The following is a 20,506-nucleotide window of genomic DNA, read 5'->3' as shown; positions in this document are numbered from 1 at the left end:
GGTCTTTTATCTAACTGCTGTTCCTTCACTTGCAGGAGGCAAAGTGATTCAAAGAAAGACCTGGACTCAGCAGCCTTCTTCAGCAGCCTGGTGGGTGGAAGCCAGTAAACGGTCAGATACTCGTGGCAAATAGCACTGGCAGAGGGCAAGTCACATACTGCTTCTCCTCCCTGCCTAGCAAGAGAAAAACTCTGTGACACTGAAAATAACCAGATGCTAACGACTTTGAGGGGAAGGGAGGGCTGCACATCCATTGGCCTCATGCATGCTTAAGCAAACACACTACCACCAAGCTATGCTCCCAGCCACTTTAGTTTGAGACAAGGTCTCCCTAATTTGTTTAGGCTGGTCTAGAACTCACTCTTGTAGGTCAGGTCTGGGAAGTCAAGTGCTGAGCTCTACCAAAAGGGCAAACCGCCATTCTTTTTCTCTAAGTTGGAAGCAGGTAATTCAAAGGAAAAGGACTTTACATCTATCGTAGCTTTTTGGGAGGAACTGTGCTGTCAATCTCCCATGGCCGAGGTGAAGGATTTTTTTACAGGGCCACCACTAGGTAAAAGTAAAAATGTTGACAGACTCAGTGTCATCACTGTGGAATCTCAAGAGGAAATCTCCAAGTCTAGAAAGACTCCTCAAAGAGTAAGAGACCTGCAGGAGAGAGCTGCTGTGAGGCAGGTGAAAGGCATGGACACAAAGTACTTAGCCTGTGCAAACAAGGAGACCCAGACCATCAAGCCAATTTCTCCAGTGTCCGTGCCTCCAGAGCGATATGGCCCAAACTTTTGGGGGTTCTTCCAAAAATTACTAGGTCTGACCTAACCATAGCCTTTAGACCCAACTTTCTGGTTGCAGAGGGTTCTAAACATACAGCAATAAGGGAAGTGACATCTGACAGATAGACATGAAACCTTTTACATCTGGGCTCTCCAAATGAGAGAAAAAAGACAAACAAACAAAATGAAGAGAGGCAAGGAGATCCTAAGGCCAAATGTAGTGCCTAAACCTATATCATGAAAAAAATTAATCGAAAAAAATTAGTGAAACTAAACCACAGGCTGGCTAGTATACGGAAGTTATTATGAAACAGCTGTTAGTTTCCTTAGAGGAGGCAGAGGCCCCACGGTCAAGGTCTTCTTCAGGAGATACATGCTGGAACATTTTGGAGTGAGCTATCCTGGTGTGTACTGTAAACGGGGAAGGTTTGTTTTGTTTGAAGTGTAGTGGAGTTACAGCAATCCTAGTTAACCACAGCATCCCTGGGCCTCAGGGCAGCGGCTTGCCTTAGCTTCTTAGCCATGATTTCCAAGAGTCATGGGAAGCATCTACAAGGTCAGCTTCACATCTTTCTCCTGGCCTAGGCAAGCTCCTCTCAGACAGGCGGAAAACACAATGTGTGGCACCCCCTTCACTTCAAGAGTATCTCAGTCTACCAACACCTGTGTGAGGCATCTCATACATCTGCCTCTCTATTCCTCCAGCGTCCCTTTCCTACTCTGGGTCTAAGTTCTACCTTGCTTGTAAGAGTACTATCCACTGCCTCCTTCCGCCTCAGACTCCACACCGCTCCCTGCAATACTTTCTCATCTCTCTTCTGTCTATAGCAGAGGCAGGTATTTCATAAGCCTTCCCTCAATCAAAGTATGAGCAAGATTATCAAAAGCTTCCCCATGTGCAAGGTGGGAATCACAAGCCCAAAGGCTCTTGAGAATGTGAGAGTTCACAGACACAAAGTTTATTGTTTTGAAAAGCCAATAAAGATTAATTCTAAGCTCCTTCCTTTAGGAGAGATGGAGAAAAGGAAACACACTAGTGACTGATACAGGATACTGTCTAGTACATCAGCAAACTGGGCTCAGGGCCTGAAGTGTGTGTGCGCGCACGTGTGCATGTGCATGTGTGTGCACATGTGTGTGAGTGCGTGCACGTGCATGTGGTGAAGGCAGCAGCAAATACTATTCACAGCTTGTTTGTTCAAATGAGCAGCTGCCTGTGGGTGAGAAGCCATCTTCATGGCTGCCTGTCTGCTTCCAAAACTTCAGAGTAGGAAAATGAATAATTTGCAGAGTGACAAGAAACAAACACCCACCTCTCTGTTTCCAAACAGCATTCCTCTAAAAAACGAAGTCTCTGTGCTTTGAAGGGAGCCCATATATTGAGCATATATGATTTGAGACACATTTACACACACACCCACACCGCCCACCACCACCACCACCACCACGCACGCACGCACAGACGCATGGATGATACTGGCAATCAAAACGTGGTTATGGAGGAGGGACTGAAGAAGGGCTTAAGGGTTTTCAAAACCATACAGGATGGAGGATGAGAGTATGGCTGAGTCAGCAGAATTCTTGCCTATCAAGTACAAAGCCTGGGCCCAATCTTTACTGGTGTACACTAACTATAATCATGGCATTCAGGAGGCAAAGACAGGAGAATCAGGTGTTCAAAGCATTCTTGGCTACGGGGTGAGTTTGAGACCAGCATGAAATATATGAGAATGTTTCAAAAACATCATACACACATATGGAAGCTGGACAGGGTCATGAACATCATGAGCCCAGGACTTGAGAGGCTCCGGCAGGATAATAATGAGTTTGAAACCAGAAGTGATACATAGCCAGACCTACCTCAATACATCAGATAGTATAAACCAGTCTTCCCCGACACCAACTTCATATAGATCTAGCTTATTAAGCTGTATATTTGGCCACATGTTCATCTCAGGTAAAACCAGTGTCAGATGGTGAAGTCCCAAGTCCAGACCTAATCTTTTATCTCTGAATCAAAAATTCTCTCCATTTCATACTATAAACCTATTTAATCATTAATTTCTCAAATTTGTGTGGCAAAGTCAGGCTTTGTTCAGGAGGCTGGAGCAGAGGTCAGAGGAGGGCAGCACACTGTGGTACCATTTCTATACACTAAACAAGCTACTAGAGAATCCCATGGAAAAAAGTACATTAGACACTATGAGAAGTGCTCCCAACTAGTCTGGGGAGGGCACTGCTCCCCCAACTCCCAATCACAGGGACTATAAAAATAGCAGGAAGGACCTTTCTCTGAGCACCCCTGCTCACTCCTGGAAGTGCACCAAAACGCTGAGTTACAGTAGAAGTGGTCTAAAAAGCATCTACCTGTTCAGCTGTGATCTTTTCATAGTCACTATCAGGCTGGACGAACAAGAACAGAAAGCACAGCGACCTAGCGGAAGGCTGAGGCCAGAAGATGGAGTACAGAGATGGAGCCCTACAATCCTGTCACTGAAGCTCTTCGGACAAGTCTCCTGTCTTAGTTGGTTTTCTATCGCTATGATCAGACTTTATAACTAAAAGTGATCTGGAGAAGAAAAGGCTTATTTGGCTGACACTCTGTTTCAAACAAAAGAGCCCAGCACTTGGGTTAGAGACAGAGTGGAAGTTCAAGACCATCCTTGGTGGCATAGGAAGTCTGACACCAGCCTGGACTACCAAGACCCTGTCTGAAATAAACAAAAAGATAGGGAAATGTCTGCTTGGCATACTTCACTAACATCAAAGCTAGACTTCCTTGAAGGGTTCATGCAGTCCAAGAACTCTTCTGCTACTGTACAGAGAACAGCTACAAGATCCCCTCCTGGTGGTAGAGTGCCATGCCCTCCAGTGAAGTCTGCTTGACAGGCTGAGAAGCCTAGAAGCCACTTATGAGGCAAAGAGTTTCACAGAAACTCACCTCCTGGAGTTTTGGTGTTCTCATTAACCCATATACTCATACCCTATTCCCGAGTTAGTCTGGTGTATGGATCCACGTGCTCTCTTTTAGTATTATATTATTATAAGTGCCTTTTAAGATTGAATTCTGACATACGTAAGCCCTTGCCAGTGTTCCAAGGTTCCAGAAGCCGACCAGCTTGGAATCCAGTAGAAATGCAGTAAGGAGATTACCTATTCAGTAAGTAATTAAGCATTACAAAAGACGGAGCCAGTAGCTCAGAGCTGGTCTGCAAAGTATTTACTAAAGACAGTAACAAATCTCACCCAAACAAGGGAATACCAAAATAGAGCCAGGGAGAGTCAGGGAATCCCACTGAGATAGAAATCTTCAGTACAGGCTGAATGAAGTACATTGCATATTAGAAGCAAGTTGGTGAATTCTTCTGACAAATGGAGATTCTCCAGATACTTAAAAGTTACACTCATATAAGAATCTAGCAAGGCCTAGGAAATAGGGGGCATTCTGCTAAGAGCAGAACCCCCTGGTGCTAGCCTTCACAAGGCTCAAAGGTATAACACTAGAGTGTGAAATCCTTGCCTGTCACTAAGCTGACCCTAGGCAGGACTGCTTTATCTTTACTGTAAACATTTACCTGGTTCCTGTAACTCCTTTTGAAGTCATTCCTTTGTTTTGTGTCAGGCAACTTAAATGTACTTTGCCTTCTGTGACTTCCTACCCCTTTTATTTTCTGTACAATATAAGACTGGTGTTCACTTTGTGATAATACATTCAGATTCTATACAATCTCCCGTGTTGGTCTGTCTGTCACCCGCCGACTCCTTGCCCATCTGCACCCAGAGACCCAGAGGGTCTGCAGCCGTAGAGGACCCAAGAAGGAAAGAAACCAGGCTACCCAGTTCAAGGGAGAGCTCTCAGGGACAGAGAGATTTGGTTTCAGCATCTCACCTGTACCCTCCCTGTGGCAGACCTGCCCTCCTCCCTCACCAACCTTTCCATTCTTAATGGGGATTGCTTTTAAAAGGTGTTTTATCTTTATATTGCTTCCATTTACATTTCTCCAGAAATTAGAAATTAAAAAAAAAAAACTATGGAAGCGTAAAATTTCGTATAAATATCCACCTGATCATGAAGTCACCTTTTTGGCACTCAGGATCAAAGCCAGGCCTCAGGCCCCACAGGTATCCCCTCCACTGCACAGCAGTAGGCGACTGTCACTGAACAGAATCACTCCTGTCTGAATTCTCCTCAATAACTATGGCAGGTGTTTATGTTCTCCACAACTAGCTTGCATATTGTTTGAACCTTCTGCAATGAGCTTGGCTTATTTTATTATTAAAAATAAAGACTCATGTATAAAAATTCCTAACACATTTTGTACTAAAATAATCTCACAGGTTGTTTTAACTAATAATGACAAGGAAAGTTTACAAAATGCAAAATTAAAAACTTTGTAAGTCTTAAGGTAACCATTTCATAAAAGCAAATAAAACTGTCTATATTTAGAAAGAGAGGCGTGAAGATGCATGGGTTGCAGATGCTGCTCACTGCTGAAGCACTCGCCTGGTGTGCTGCACAAGACCCTGGTTCCATCCCTACCACTGCAAAAGACAAAAGAAAGCAAGGGTAGGGGCTGGAGAGCTGGTTCAGTGGTTAGGAACACTGACTGCTCTTCCAGAGGACCCAGGTTCAGTTCCCAGCATCCACACACTAGCTCAAAACCACCCTTAATTCCAGTTCCAGGGGATTTGATGCCCTCTTCTGCCCTCTGCTGGTACTGCAAACGTGATACACAGACATACACGCATACACATAAAATAAAATACTCTTTTAAAAGCAAAGAAAAAATACAACAGGAGGCAGAAATTTAAAATCCTGCACTCATCCCATCTCCACATAACTGTTACTATTCTCTTCCGGGTCCTATGAGGGAAATGACTTTACATGAGGAAAGGTTGGCCTGGTAAGCCACTGATGGGCTGTACGGGTGCCCAGACTGTACCCACTGGCTAGGCAGAGCAGTGTTTGTACACACTTCAGCAGAGGCTAGGGGATAAGCCAAGGAATCTAAAACTCTGGGGTGCAGCAGCAAGACCATGGGGTGAGTCACTTATGGACAGGTTACAACTGCAGTTCCCAGGCATCTTTCAAAGACACCTAAGTGTGAGCAGCACTCCACAGCACTCTGCGAACACCAAGGGAATAGCAGAAACCCTATGGCATTAACATTTTCCAGAAAAGAAGCCCTTTCAGTACTTAAAATCACCCACCCATTTCCAAGCCTTTGTGCACAAATCAACCCCATTTCAGGAACAAAGGAGAAAAACCTCTCTCTGAGGCAGTTTTGCTAGCACACTGCTAGTCAGCACAGGTCAGCATCAAACTCTTGAAAGGAAAAAGGAAAGGAAAGGAATCATCTTTATTTTATGTATGCTGGTATTTTGCCAACATGTATGTCCATGTACCGTGTCAGTGCTAGAAAAGGGCATTGGATTCCCTGGAAATGGAGTCACAGATGAATGTGTGAACTGGCATGTGGGTGCCCCCATCTAGTGAGGTTCTCTGCAAGAACAGCAAGCACTCTTAACTACTGAGACACATCTCTACCCCTACCCCCAGCACCAAGTGCTCGATCCTCCAGCCTGAGCTTGAACAGTGCTGGAATTATAGGTACAAGCATCACACCAGCTTCACTGTATTTATTGTAAAGATTTATTTATTATTGTGTGAATGCCTGCATTTTTTTTGCTCTCTATTGGGGTGCTTGGTGTCCATAGGGGCCAGAAGAGGGTGTCAGATCCCCTGGAGCTGGAGTTTTAGGTGGTTGTGAGTAGCCCGTGTAGATTAGGAACCAAATCCAAGCCCTCTGAAAGAAAAGCAAACATTCTTAACTGCAAGCATCTCTCCAGTCCCATCACTTCATTTTCTTTCTTTCTTTCTTTTTTTTTTTAGTAACAATAACTATTCCACAGCAATCAATCAATCAATCAATCAATCAACCAACCAACCAACCAAGCGAGCGAGCTGGGAGCTTTGAAAACTAGTTTATTTGCTTGGGCCTTGCCCTCCCTTACTTGAAAATTCATTATATATCTCAGGTTGCTTTCAGATTTGTGACAATCCTCCTGCCTCTGCCTCCTGAGTGCTGGGATTAGAAGTGCGTATGGTTATGCTCTAAAAATAGTCTTTTAAAGTAACAGAAACTTTTCATCTTCTTATGGAACAAAGGGAACAAGGACTTTCTCCATTATTTGTTCTTTGTCTCTATTCACAGCCACCTCCCCCTCTTGGAATTCTGAATTTGTGTTTGACATTTATCTCTAGCATCAGTGCCTGAAATGCCATGCTATTCCTAGGCTGCTGGGTTTAAACGGCAATGTTACAAGTCTATTTTAGGATAAAATAGGTAGTCGTCTACTTATAATTCGAAGAAACATTTGAAAATCTTGATGCTGTAACATAATTGATTCTCATCTTTTGCCCCTAAGACAAGGTCTCTCTATGTAGCCTCCACCTTCCGCAAATTCACTACATAGACTAGGTTGGTTTCAAACTCACAGAGCTCCACTAGCCTCTGCTCCTCAAATCCTGGGACCAAGGTGTACACTGGCACACCTGGCTGAATCTCACCATCATTTTGTGCATGGTCTCTCCTGGCCAGGTGGACACTGACTGAGGTAAAGATATGAAAAGGGGTCTGAGCTGAGACATGGGACAAACAGTTAACCATCACTTGCTGTCACATTCCTAGCCACTGCAGCTTGGAGCTGTGGCTACATTAGAGTTACTGCTATGACCCTGCCACCTCTGGACTGAGATACTCTAGCTATTTAACTGCTCAGCATTACTCGAGATCCTAAACCACTTCCTGCAGAAGTACTAGCTCCCAGGTTAGATACCTTTTCTTGTCACCCCATAAACACTGAGCAACCCCCTGGTGCTCAGAGAAGAGAATAAACTCTTAAGCATTTAAACACATGGGCCAATTATCAGCATGAGTTATCTGGGCTTCAGGCAGACCCTCAACCATCCAGCCAGTCAGCCTCCAGAGACCAGGATAATATACAGGGAAAGGCAGTCTGCCCTGAAGTTATGAAAGTTACAACCGTTTGCTGAATCAAATTCAGTGTCTGAACTGGCCTGCACCAGACCCATCACTTCCAGCACCACTTTGCAGACCAGCATTTTACCTGAAAGAATTTCATACCACATAAGCAGAACCTGCTCCAAAACAGTCCATACCCTGGCCTTGCCTGCTGCAGAGGATGTACTGAGGTGTCAGACCCTTCCAGGAGGCGGTAGAGAAGAGATGTAGAGACAGAGGAGCCATCACTTCTGAGAAGACATGTTGGTTAAGCTACTCAGGTACATGGAACCTCCATCTTATTTGAGCCCAGCAAAGAGACATTCCTTGCTTAGAACTCAAGTTTTTTTTTTTTTTTTTTGACACAGGGTTTCTCTGTGTAACCCTGGCTGTCCTGGAACTCTCTCTGTAGACCAGGCTGGCCTCGAACTCAGAAATCTGCCTGCCTCTGCCTCCCAAGTGCTGGGATTAAAGTTATGTGCCACCACGCCTGGCCTAGAACTCAAGTTCTAACAACCCCTGTCTTCATCTGTCTGTTCCCTGTGCCGTCAATGCAGGACTCTATGCACACTGCACTAAGAGGCATGCTGAGGCACCACAATCTCTCCTCTCAAGCACTCCTTGGTTATAGATAACCTTTGGTCTTGGTTCAGGACTATCTTTAATCCCTCAGATCTGACATCCAGAAATCTTCCATTCTGGTCAGAAGCTTGTTGTTGCTATGCAACTTGGACAAGTCAAATCTAAAGATACTCTCCACACTGGTGTGTGGGTGTGGTTAAATAAACACTGACAAAATCTCTTCAAGTTACAACTGAAAGAGGATAAAGATAGTAAGGACAAGATACATCAAGACTTAAAAAACCAACAACCCGAAATTGTATGTTTTATGCTGGCGCTGGTGTGCTGACACCAGACCAGACTTAATTCTGTGACAAGCTGTAACAATTTTCATGGAAACCCAGCCCAGGAAGCCTGATGTGGGGGTTGTCTAGGTCTGTAAGATGAAAATCTAGCAAACTACAATCTGTTTAAAGAGCCAATGCAAACCTCACTCTCAGGGTGCTTATATCTGGCATATTATTCCTGTATACAAAAACCCTAAAAGGAGGTGTGTAGACTTACGCTCCCTGCCATGAGCAGTGTGCTACTTTGGCACGATGGCCCTTTGGCATCCTCTAGTTTTTAATCACATTGTACTAACTCACAGTTCACCGGTGGGTGCATCTCTCTCTCTGTGTGTACTTATATGCTGTTTTGCTGTTTTTGTCCCAGACCTTCCTCTTCCTGACATTTCGCCTGGTAACAAGGTCACAGGCCTTCTAAAACTCTCCTCCATGTCACATGGTTTTGTGGACTCAAGTCTTTGCATAGATGATTTCGGGAGTAACATGACTTTGCCTGCTGGGTCACACAAGCCAGCAGACAAGCCAAGACTAATTCAGGGACTTTATGTTTCTAGTACTTTGAAAAAGGAAAAGCTCTTTGGCAACTTTCTTAATTAGCACTCCAGACACCACAGGAGCCACACTGTTAGGCTGTTAGTCTCTTCTTTCAAGACCAAAGGGTGACAAGAATGACCCAAAAGCACATGGCTCTGGGACTTGGCAGAGTTAAGAGATCAATAAAGGAGCCAAAGTTTATGTTTATTGCAGCCTGGCTCCCCAAGCCTTGGGTTTTGACACCAGCAAGGCAGGCAGGCAGGCATTTGCTGGAGGTTCAGGAAAGGCCCACAGCCCCAGCCCAAGACAACAGCACTGGTCATAGATCCCCTTTTCTCCTTGGCAAGTGTTTTTTCCAATTCAGAAGAAATAAGCCAGAGGCGATTATGGAGGGTCAGCTTAGCTCCCATGTGCCGGAATACCAAAAGTACTGCTGGAATGAAAAGAGGCGACAGACCTAAAGCAGGGTCCTCGGTTTTCACGCGTGCAAAAGGTCGACAATTACCCCCAGCGCAACAAGTCCCTTAAGGGAGGCTGGAGCTAGAAGAGTCGACCAGACCCTTCACCTCCAGCAAAACCAGAGGATGCCGCCTTTCCATCTCCCAATTCCTGCAATTACTGGCTGAGGGTCCCCAGAAAGGCCAATTCCCGACGCCCCACCGCTCCCCTCGCCGCCGTCACGGAAACAAACTGGGCGCTAAGAAGCACCCCGCGCAGGGGTGGGTAAGGGGCGCGCTCTCCGGAAAACCCGGCCTCCCACGGCCGGGCAGTGCCCTCGGTGTCGCGACAGCGACCTCCTCACCGCCCCGACTTGCACCTGCCGAGGCCCCCGGCTGCCTCACCTCGGACGGGAGCCGGCGGCAGCGGACGGTGTCGCAAGGCTCAGCGCATCCTGGGGGAGCCGGGAAGCCGGACGTGGGACTGCGCGGTCCCCCGCGACAGATTATGTAACCGGCAGGGGCCGCAGCCCGGACAGGGAAGGCGGCCCCGCGGCACTTCCGCCTCTCCTGCGCTGCCGGCGGCGCAGCCCGGAAGATCATTGGCTGCTACGCCATGTGGCAACGCCCTCCCTGACGCCGCCACCACCATGTTGGGAGCTGGCAAGCCTCTGGCCGCTGGCGGGGCCCGCTCCTGAAGCTTCCCGCACTGGCTGCGGAAGCTCAAGACAGCTGGGAGCCGCCCAGCTGCCCTTGCGTGCATGCGTGGACACCGGCGGCGGCGGGCCGGGGTTTCCGCGCCTTTTCTCGATCAAGCTGGTCAGAGGAGCCCCGAGGCCTCCCTGGTCCTGAAGCGCGCCGCTGGCCTGCTCTTCCCCCGCTGGAGGTTAGTATTAGTAGATGCCGGCGCTGGTGATTGCTAGAAGCCCTGACTCAAAAGGCACCGCCCCGCGCTCGCGCTGAAGCCACAGAAGGGTGGTCGTGAGCTATCATTGCAGTGGACAAGTGACATTGGCCTTCAGGGCTGGGTGGGGGTGGGAGTTCTATATCCAGATATAATTCAGAGATAATTCAGTTCCTGTAACCAGAGAAAAGCTTGCTGACCAACAGTTTATTTCTTTGCTTTTAGATAACTAAAAGGGTATGTAGTCAAAGGCTCAACCAACCTAAAAAAAAATTAATATCCAAGATGTACATTAGTGGTGCTACATCCACTCCAGTAGTGACTCGCATTACAGGTTTAGAAACCTGGAAGCAGTCCTGAGGCAAAGAGTTTCACGGAAACTTAGCCTCCTGGAACCTTGGCATTCCAATAGCCTGTATACTCAAACCCTGTCCCCGAGTTAGGCTGGTGTATGGATGCGTGTGCTCTCTTTCAGTATTGTTTTATTATAAGTGCCTTTATGGATTGATTTTGACATATAGCTAAGCCTTCGCCAGTGTTCCAGTGTCCTAGATAGTCCTTGAAGCTTGGAATTCAGTAAGAATGTTACCTATTCAGTAACATTCAAATTTACTTATAGTAGAGACTGAAAATAGTCAGGCATTACAATGTACTTGAATAGAGCTAGAAAAGCTCAGGGCTAGTCTACTTAGTAATTACTTAGAACAATAGCCGAGTCACACCCATACACAGGAATATACAATGGCATAGGAAATAAGTGGGTTGTAGTATTATTCATGAAAGGGTTAGTAGAACGAATTTCCCTGGTGCATGTTTTTCACTAGGCCCAGGGGAATACCATAATCAGGTATTTACTAAAGGACCCCAGTGGTGGGTTTAACAATAGGCTAGCATTGCATCAGAGCATTCACCTGGCTCCTGTGTTTAGCTGATCTTAAATAAGGGTTGTTTCTATTCTCAGTTGTAAACAAGGCCTGGCTCCCATTATCTTTTTATGTATGCATTTTCTTTGTTTTGTGTAAGAACCAATGTACCTTGGCAAATGTATTCGCCTAGCCTTCTTGTTTTTCGTCTGTAATATAAGACTGGTGCTCAATTTGACAAATTACATCCAGATACAGCACTCCCTTGTGTCTGTGTCCGTTTGTCACCTTTTTCGTCCCAACTCCATGCCCGCCTGCAACGGGAACCCCGAAATTTTTTTCCTCGGATTGAGGGAGGCTGACTGAGGCCGGTCCGAGGCACATCAATACATTTTTGTGTTTCAAACTGTGTAAAACATCACTATCTTAGAAACATAAAAAGCCATAGTCTTTAAACATCTTGGAAAGTAAGGTGTACCTCAATTTTAGAATTTTTTGGTTTCATATGTCACTAAATGGTAGAAGGCTGCCAGCCTTGTATACTGGGCTGGCTGGGTTCCATCCCCGGATAGATACAAACCAACCATAAATAGCTAACCGTCTTGCCTGTTAAGTATGATATATATGGCTAGCAGAATCTATGTAGAGCAACCGTTATTTATATTTTCCTTTTATGTCAGTATTAGTTGTTAATTTTTAAAATATTATTTTTATTTATACCCGTACACTGTAGCTGTCTTCAGACATGCCAGAAGAGTGTATCAGATCCCATTACAGATGGTTGTGATCCACTTTGTGGTTGCTGGAACTTGAACTCAGGACCTCTGGAAGAGCAGTCAGTGCTCTTAATCACTGAGCCATCTCCCCAGCCCTAGTTGTTAATTTTTAAGGTGGAATGGAAAATCACTGTGACAAAATGAAAACTGTTATATAATTTACAACTCTAGACTAATGTATTTATTTGTGCTACTGTATGTAAGCAGCTGTGAGAAGCAGGGTTAGACCCATTCAGGCATTTTGAGCATTCAATACAATTATACTTTGTGTGTCATTACTGAAATTATTTCTAACTAAACTTAATGCAGATTGGTCTTGGTGTGTTGGCACAGGAGAGGCTGAAGCAAGAGGGCATGTGATAAGTGCAACTTGTGACACAGCCTTGAAATAACATTGCTAACACATCAACGAGAAAACTATGTTAAGTGTATTTTCCATTATCCAAATGTTCAGATTTGAAACTTCAAAGTAAAAAGGTGAGGCTATGAAAAGAAAATAGCTTGTTTTCCATTCCCCTGCATCTACATGCTGCAACATAGCGATAAACCTATTCAGTGACAGAGGAGAGGCCAACCCCGACCTGCATCCTCATTCTATCATATGAGCTGGGGTTCAGCATCAGCATCCCCTTGGGGCTTGTCAGACTCTCAGTCAGAATTAGCATTTAACTCAGAACAACATCCAACAGGATCCCAAGTGAATGGAAAGGACAGTAAAGATTGAGAGGCACATTCTGGGTGATGACAAAGTAGACATTCCCAGGGTTCTAAAAGAACCTGGCAAAGCCTTGGTACACGGATTTGAAGAATTCAGAACTGCCTGATGAGATCCTGTCTCGTGTGCATGCGGGCCCAAGTTTGTACGGGTACACATGTGTGCAGGTGCATGTGCACGTGTGTAGGCTCAGAGTTGATGTCAGATGTCTTTCTTGATGGCTCTCCATGTTCTTTAGTGAAGCTGACTTCCCCAATCCTAACTGAGCCACCTAGCTGGCTTGCCACAGGGATTCCCTGTCTCTGCTTCCCATGTGCTGGGATTACAGGAGACCACCACGTCTGCCCAGCCTTTATGTGAGCTCCACTCTTCACACTTTGCAGCAAGTGTTTGATTCACTAGGCCTTCTCTTGGCCCTACAACCACCATCTTAAATACAAATGAAACGGTTGCTATGTTCCTGGAGCTTCCTGTGCATTAATTAAGCAAATCTAACTTGTCCTCAGAGCAAGGTCAGCACTGTGATATTACAGTGACAGTAGAGGTAGCTGACCCCTAAAAGACAAAACAAAGAGCCTTGGTTCCAAAGTCATCCCTACAAGGGTTATTCCATTAATGTCACCCTGCTCTGCTCTGACACACTGTTGAGTTCAGCTAACTCTAGCCCAAACAGGACAGGGTTGGGGGACAGGCATCTTCTGGTCACTGAGCCTGGTCTGAATCAGCACGGTGCAGTACTAAGCATCTAAGACTCTTTTCTGCCTCCTAGTTTCATTATCATTTGATGTATTTTATCATGTTTCCTTCACTTTACTTAAAGGCTATAGCTTTGTAATGACCACTCATTATCTGCCTCAAGCTACTGAATTAAGTTTGCTTGAACAAAGCAGCCCCCTCTCCCCTTTGGTTTGTTTCATCTGGAGCCACAGTGCTGAGTTCTGCTTCTTTCCCCTTTGGCTCCTAAGTACGTTGCCAGGCATATGAATTGTCTTCCTCTGGCTTACTCATGGCCCCTTTTACCTTCTGACTTTTGGTCAAACAGATTGCTAAAGGTACTGCAGTGGGGGCAAGCTGGCAAGCTGGCAAGCTGGAGAAACCAAGCTGCCAAGCATGGCCCTCAAAGAGAAACCTTTAATTCTGCCTCAGCTTCCAGCAGTTTCCTAGCCATGGAGACAAGGATGTAATCAGGCTTCTCTGACCCAGAGTCAGCAGTAAGCTTTCAACAACATGCCAGGCACTTTACTTCTTCTCTGAAGTCCTAAGAATCTCCAAAGTCAGGATCCCCCCAGGAATGAGGCATGTTAACATTCCCCCGGTCTACTTCTTCATGGTCTTCCTGCTCTATCTGGCCTGTAGGAGAACAAAGTCTAGTACCGCTCCCTAACTCCAACCCTAAGTGATACTAAGCACCCACTGTCTGGAAGGCACCAGCCCATGGCCTTACCTCTGATCTGTTTGAGGAAGGCAGTAGGTAGATGGTTTGGGGAAAAAGAACAGAGACTGGTATCATGTTATTCTAACAATATTTAGGCATTGATGAGGAATACTGCAAGTTAGAAGACACACTTTGTTCACAGAGGTTGTTCCATTCACAATGAGGCTTATGCCCTGCTAAATCTACCATAAGATTAAAAATATCATGGGCCATTGTAGTGGCTATTCCTGGTTGTCAACTTGACTATATATATATTTGGAATGAACTACAATCCAGAATTGGAAGGCTCACCAGTGACCCTAATCTGGAGGCTGGGAGATAGAAGTTTCTGACCTTTAATCTGGGCTACACCTTCTGCTGGAGACCATATAAGGACATTGGAAGAAGGGAGTTTCACGATCGCTCCTTCGCCTGCTTGCCACGTGGGACAGAGTAACTGCTAGATCCTTGGACTTCCATTCACAGCTACTACTGAACCATTGTTGGGAATTGGACTGCAGACTGTAAGTCATCAATAAATTCCTTTACTATATAGAGACTATCCATAAGTTCTGTGACTCTAGAGAACCCTGACTAATACAGCCATAAATGCATTAAGGGCTGGAGAGAAGGCTCAGTCAGTAAAATATTTGCTGTGTAAGGATGAAGACCTTGCAGATTCTCGGCACCCACATACACGTGTGTAGTGTGGGGGGTTCCAAGACAGGCAGACAGCTTAGCCAAAGTGACAAGTGTTCAGTGAGAGACCCTGTCTCAAACCCAAACCAAAATAAGTCAATGACTGGATTTCTAGCCTCCACAGCATGTACATAATAATATGTATATTTGCACAAGTGCTTGAGTGTGTGCACGTGAGCGCACACACACACACACACACAACACACACACACACAATACATTGGACATAAAAGTTGGACATAGTGGTACATGTCCATACTCCCAACACTTTGGGAATTGGAAGTAGAAGGATCAGGAATTTAAGGTATTCCTTAGCTACATAATGAATTTGAGGCTAGCTTGTGTTACATGGAATCTCCTAAACATTGAATTTATTACATTTAACCTACCAAACATCATTGCTTTGCCTAATTTAATATGCTTAGAACACTTATATAAGTCTCTGGTTTGGCAAGAAAATGTCTAAGACAAAGCCTGGGTTAAAAGAGAATATCAGCATCTCATGTAACCTCTTGACTACCTATATGCAAGCAATCCAGGCAAGAGTGCACTGTAGAGTGCTGGATGATTATTCTGCTCAAATGGTTGACAGTACCCCACACCTCAGCAAAGTATTGTACCTTAAAAAGATCAAAAGTTGAGATATGGTTTCTACTAAATGGGTAATGATCTATCATTGAAAGGATGTTGTTATGTGGAGGAATACTAAATTGGGGAAGTTTCTTTAGGAAAAGTTCCTAGAATGTCAGTTAAAATTTGTTTTAATTAAGCACATTTTAACTTTGGAAACCAACCCATTTGCCTGCCAGCAAGGTTTTACTGGTGCTCTCTCATTCCAAGAGTGAGAAGACCACCTGTTATAGCAGTGCGCATGGCCAGTGCCCTGCCTGAGCAACTGAGGCAGAGAGCACCATATGCTTTCTGCTTTTGGTTTTTTTTTTTTTTTTTTTTTTTTCTCCCAATTTCTTCTTGAGACAGCGTCTCATGCAACCCAGGCTAGCCTTAAACATGTCATCTAGCTGCGGCTGGCTCTGAATGCCTGATCTTCCTGCCTCTACCTCCCTAGTACTTGTATTGTACAGATAGTTGCTAACAGGCCCTGCTCCATTTTTGGTTTTGTTTTTTGTTTTAATTTAAAAGAACCATCTACATTTAAACTTTACATGATTTTTACAAATGTGCCCAAGATGTTTTGAGTCTGACTTCACAAAAAGTGATTTTCTGGGGGCTGGAGAGATGGCTCAGCGGTTAAGAGCACTGACTGCTCTTCCAGAGGTCCAGAGTTCAAATCCCAGCAACCACATGGTGGCTCACAACCATCTGTAATGATATCTGATGCCCTCTTCTGGTATGTCTGAAGACAGCTACAGTGTACTTATATACAATAAATAAATAAATCTAAAAAAAAAAAAGTGATTTTCTGGCATGAAACCATTTTTTAAAAAGAAGGATAGCATGTCTGTGGCAGACACTTTAGACAGAATGAAAGGATGCCCAGGGGAAATCTTTCCTGGTTGATTCTAGTCCTAGACGTCTCAGAAAATCAGTTACCAGTTTCCTGGTATCTCTTTAGGGATTTTATTCTCATGGTGAAACACTCTCATCAGAAATAAAATCCAAGTGTGTACTTGACTGGGGTGACACACATGCCTGTAATCCCCAGGACTTCTGAGACAGAGAAATCAGGAATTTGAGGCCAGGCTCCAGTTTAATAACATGTTCTAGCCTAGCCTGGAGGACCCTGAGGCCCTGTTTCAAAAACAAAGTGGGGCTGGGGAAATGACCTAATGCATAAAGTACTTGCTGTGCAAGCAGAACCCGCATTTGATCCTTAGAACCCATATAAAACCAACAAGAAAACCACCAGGTGTGGTGTGCCTATAATAACCAGCACTGGAGATGCAGGGAAAAGGAGTCTGACTCAACAGCCAGCCAGCGAGCTAACGAGCTACGAGTTCTAGGCCAGTGACAGATCCTGTCTTAAAAAACCAGACCAAACCAAAATGTGGACAGCACTTGAGCAGTGACATCTGAAGCTGTCCTCCACATGCACAGGTAGTCGAACACACACACACACACACACACACACACACACACACACACAGTACAAGAGTCAAGCTTTGAAGTTCAATTCTTTTCTTCATTTATGGAGAACAAGGCACTGTGGATTCAGAACACACACTGCTTTGGAGATACGTGATATTACACTGTGTGTGTTTATGTGTGTTGTGTGATTATTGTGGAAACAGAATTTGTAGAACTGAGTATGAGAGAATATATATTTGTCATGTTAAATACTGTGGGAATCCTTCAAATATATTCTTTTATATTTTTCAACAACCCTGAAAGGTGTCCTTAACTTTTCAGTGAAACACCCACCTAAGACCTTTACAGTATGCCCACTGTCAAGGACAAAAGCGTGACGACATGTGATCCCTCAATGGAAACAAGTCCTTTACTTGAATCACAATTTTCCTGACATACCTGGATACAAACTCAGTTTCCAAAACTAGCCTTTCCACAATGACATCTGAACACATCTTCTCCAGGATCTTGTTTTTAAAAATACAACCTTTAAAAATAAGCCTCTTCATAGTGAGCACAGCAGCACTCATTGCCCAACATCTGCTTCTGCCTTGGGAGTCCTCAGGAGAAGAATGGCTCCATGAGACAGTCATGAGAGGGGAGATTATCCAGGCATGTGTTTCCAAAGGCTTTATTATTTTTTTGCATGGATCAAAACCAGGACAGGTCTGGGAAAACAGCTCAGTACACTGTTTGTAAGCATGGCATGAGTTCAATCCCTGAACCCATATGAAAATGTTAGGCACTTGTCACCTAGTAGGGAGGTAAAGGCAGGATTCCCTGGGCATCCCTGATTGGCCAGTCTAGCCTAATTTGTGAGTCCCAGCCAGTAAAAGACCATCTTAAAACTATCCTCTGGCCCCCAAAGGCATGTGCATTCATGGACACATGAGCATATTCATGACCATGTACACACACATCCAATCCAGGAAAAGCAGGAGCCACACATTTTACTTCTAAAATCCAAAGAACTTTTTCTATTATGAACTAACACAGGTAGGGCTCAGGAGATGGCTCAGCAGTACAGGACACCTGTTGCTCTTCTCGAGGACCCATGCTGCTCCCAGCACCCTCATGGTGGTTCACAACTACCCGTAACTCCATTGGGGGATATGACACTCTTGCCTGACCTCCTTGAACACCAGGCATGCATGTAGTGTACAGACATACATGCAGGAAAAACATTCATACACATAAGATGGATCGCCGTCGATCACACGACTTCAGAGTCAGGACCAACACAGGTCTAAGACTAAGTTAAGCATGTGACCACAGAGTATCCAGTGTCAGAATGTTAGGGGCCATGGAGGGCCTGGTTCTCTATTAACATTGAGACTGGGCCTGGCAATGGGACAAGAGATGATGCACACACTAAATATAAACACTTGCTTATTTCTTTATGTTCAGAGTCACTAGAATAGTCAGACACTTATAACAAAGAGTATACCTACTAACTTCCGAGTCTTTAAAACGCCCTCTATCTTTTCAGTAATGACAATTTAAAAATTAACACATAGACTATTTGTTTATTTGGTTGTTTTTTGAGACAGGATTTTTCTGTGCCTTGTCTGTCCTGGTCCTGGTCCTTTGTAGACCAGGCTGACCTCACACTCAGAGCTCCATCTGCTTCTGCCTCTCAAGTGCTGGGATTAAAGGTATGTGGCACCATGCCTGGCTCACATGAACTACTTTTATAATTGAAAAACTGTATGTGCGTTTTGAAGGACAGGGAGAGAGAGATTTGCTCTTGCTATGTGTGGTTTGCCTCAAACTTATCCTGCTGCTTCAACCTTCCGAATGCAGGGATTGGGGGTCTACACCATGACACTGGTCTCTATCTCTCTTTTTGATGTATTTCACTATGCAGCACTGACTAGCCTGGAACTCAGTATCAAAACCAGGTTGGCCTTGAATTCACAGATATCTGCCTGTCTCTACCTCTTGAGTGCTGGGATTAAAGGCCAGAACCACTACACCAGACCACACCAGTCTTAAGTTATTTTAATTCTATAACATCTTATTAATATAAACATATTTTATATATTCTATATTAATTCTATATTATACAACATATATTTATATACAATATAAATACTATATTAATACATAATTTATATGTAATAAAAATATAACCTTGGCCGGGTAGTGGTGGCGCACGCCTTTGATCCCAGCACTCGGGAGGCAGAGGCAGGCGGATTTCTGAGTTTGAGGCCAGCCTGGTCTACAGAGTGAGTTCCAGTACAGCCAGGGCTACACAGAGAAACCCTGTCTCAAAAAGACAATACATATATCTATCTATCCTTGATTAATATCATCAGATCTTCACAAAGACACCTGACTAGAGAGAAAGCTTCCATTCACATAGATTTTACTACTTTACCGCCATTGATAGGTTAAAGGTGAAAATGGAAAAATCTTGCAAATCATGGACTTTTTTAGCTTTTGTGTCTGTGTAAGTGTTTATGTATGTACATGGAAGGATATTTAAATGTTTTTTGTTTCAGAAATAGGCTTGGGTTTATGTTTATGTCAGAGTTACTTAATACATTAACAAACAATATAATCATATATTAATAGAGAAAATTCCTCCATTTATAGTACAAGCTCAGTAGAATGAGAGTGTTTTGCTATTACAATGTTTTGGACATCTCAAGGGAAATACAGTGTCATAGGAAGTAGATTTGGATTAATTTAAACTGCATATATTAGGTAGCCAGGAAAAGGTTCAAAAAGGAAACATAATTGATAATGGGGAAAGGAGAAAATGATTTATATATTCAGTTAATACAAACGAGACAAAGATGGTGGTAGAAAATAGACAATAATAAACTGTGCTACAAATGTCAGGAAGTGGTGTGAAAAGTGTCAACAAGTAATGTTTGTGTTGATTTTAGACACATTTCATGGTAGCTCCAGGCTGTCCTCAAACTATGGAATTGAGGCTGACCTTGAGCTCTTAGATTTTCTATCTCCACCTCTGTCTGGAACGCTCCAGTCAGCAGAGGGCGTGCTTCACTACCACGTACTTGGTGCTAGGGACCACAAAAGCTCAAGCTTTCATGTTTCTTATTTCTTAGTCCACTTGTTTGGCTTGGTAGTTAACGACTAACGACTACAAGAGGTGAGGGAATGCTGACTCCACCCACCTCAGGGCTAACTTCTTCTCTGGTTAGATACTAAGTGTTACTCTAGGCTTAGGTTCTGGACACTGGAATTGGCTCATCTTTTCGTAATAACTGAAACAGGGTTCAAAGTACAGAACCATACATCTCTATCAGAAGATTCTTAGTTCAAATGAGACATCTATGAAAAAAATGGCAAGCACAAAACAAGAGAAAGTGATCACGAGTTGTATCAAGATGAGATGAACATG

The 20,506-nt window shown here is 44.3% G+C and overlaps 2 protein-coding genes and 1 pseudogene across 6 annotated transcripts in view; 2 read left to right on the top strand and 1 right to left on the bottom strand.

The window, feature by feature from the left end:
• The window catches only part of Naa60 (N-alpha-acetyltransferase 60, NatF catalytic subunit), a 22,118-nt gene extending 11,864 nt beyond the window's left edge, over positions 1-10,254 (bottom strand). For both annotated transcript variants that reach the window (XM_021185207.3, XM_021185208.3), the window contains exon 1: positions 10,083-10,254. The gene's annotated coding sequence lies outside the window, so the exon portion shown is untranslated. The remainder of the gene's footprint in view (positions 1-10,082) is intronic.
• Positions 9,627-10,389, top strand: LOC147000569 (uncharacterized; annotated as a pseudogene).
• The window catches only part of Znf597 (zinc finger protein 597), a 23,521-nt gene continuing 13,396 nt past the window's right edge, over positions 10,382-20,506 (top strand). The window contains exons 1-2 of one of the 4 annotated variants that reach the window (XM_085832387.1): positions 10,382-10,563; positions 13,978-14,873. The gene's annotated coding sequence lies outside the window, so the exon portion shown is untranslated. Of the gene's footprint in view, positions 10,564-12,177; positions 14,874-20,506 lie in introns of all 4 variants that reach the window. The other 3 variants (XM_085832386.1, XM_085832385.1, XM_029470830.2) reach the window with 3 other exon arrangements.

The sequence above is a fragment of the Mus caroli genome, unplaced genomic scaffold (assembly GCF_978045245.1).
Source record: "Mus caroli unplaced genomic scaffold, Mus_caroli_1 scaffold_17, whole genome shotgun sequence".
In the NCBI taxonomy this organism is placed as follows: Eukaryota; Metazoa; Chordata; class Mammalia; order Rodentia; family Muridae; genus Mus; species Mus caroli.
The sequence above is the reverse complement of the archived record's forward strand: the minus strand, read 5'-3'. Positions and strand labels throughout refer to the sequence as shown.